This window comes from Necator americanus, chromosome IV (genome assembly GCF_031761385.1).
Source record: "Necator americanus strain Aroian chromosome IV, whole genome shotgun sequence".
Lineage (NCBI taxonomy): Eukaryota > Metazoa > Nematoda > Chromadorea > Rhabditida > Ancylostomatidae > Necator > Necator americanus.
Window position 1 is genome coordinate 24,477,093 of NC_087374.1, and position 1,557 is coordinate 24,478,649.

Genomic DNA, 1,557 nt, shown 5'->3' on the forward strand with positions numbered 1-1,557 from the left:
CTGAATATGAGCACAACACTGATTCTCTGTGCAAAATTCAAATAGTGCTGAAAACAAACACTGTGAAGCGCTTCTTTTCTCGCGTCTAACGAATTCTCCAACGGAGTAACTCGCAGTTGACGGAAAGATCTGAAATTAGAAAAATGAACAGTAGATGCTAATTGAGACACTAATCGATAGCGTTGCTTTAAGAGAAATTCCTTACTAGGCAGAAGTGGAGAGCAAGAAGCTGGAGAACCTGTCTTCGCAAAGACATCACAGCTGAATGAAAAGCGGTTGCTTGGTAATAGAAACTATTAGCAAATCGTAACCAGGTAACAGAACGAAACCAAGAAGATGACGGGCTTATATGTTGTCTTGGATTTCAAACGCTAACGATTTCAAACGATGTAAAACGCTTGGATAAGTTTTATAGAAAGGCGAAAATGAAATCTAAGAAAACTTGTTGAAGATATAAAAATTTCTGCCAACCCTACCGTGTCTATTCAACTAGTGATATGGTAGGGTCAAAACGATATGAAGCGCGTACGCAACTGCGTACTGCTTCTCTGGAGGCGCTTCCACGGAGCGTGGTGAAACCCCTGCTGGCACCACCTACCGGTGCAGTTTGCGACGGTCCCACCTCGGTTCCAACTGCTGAACTCATCGTTCGCGGACAAGATCTCTGAGTTTCCCGTTTCGAGCGCGTACACAGGTGCCCCGCAACTAGAACCGTGAATCATATCGTTTTGACCCCACTATGTACGCCTCTAAGAAATCCCTACAAGTACGCTTAAGAAATCCTTGAAATTGCATTTTGCAAAAGGTACCGAGGTTCGGAACAGAGCCACTCAGAGACTTCGTCCGCACTAATGAGTGATGGTTTCTGAGCTGAGCCCGAGCAGCTTGTGTAGCGTACCACAAAAACAAAAACTCCAAATACATTTTATTTTAATATCCTTTATTTCACATCCCGGATCATGCAAAAGTCAGGTTTGCAAAAATCTCAATCTCTTAGGACGAAAACCATCGTAGATGATGGTCCTAAAATCAATTTCGTATCACCGTACGCATTTACGAACTGATTTGTGCTGAAATAAATGTAATAAAGACTTTAAAATAGTTTAAAAATGTATTCGATGATGCAGAAGATGATTTTTACAGGCTAATAAGATAAACACAGCTGGACATGAAACCTTTGGTATATTACGTTACACGCTGAATCAATGGATGATGATAGGGTCAGAAAGTAACAAAGTGATAACCGGGTATCAAATCAAATCACAGAGTAGGGAACAAAACAGCTTCTTCTAACCATTTTCACAGTTTTACTCCGAAGAGGTGCGAGAGTTCATCCAAGTTGACGTGCTGATTTGCAGTGTCCGCATCGGAAGAGCAAGAGAATGACGCATTGCGCTCGGACGCTGCAAAAGGCGCGCGCGCAGCACGTTGCGTCGTTTGTGCGGCAAACGACGAGTTTGCTTTCTCGGCGATTCTGCCCTTAATTCTTCATCACATCGTCGCAGAACTGTGGAAACGGATTATATCCGCCTTGCTTCTCTATAATCTTGAACAGGA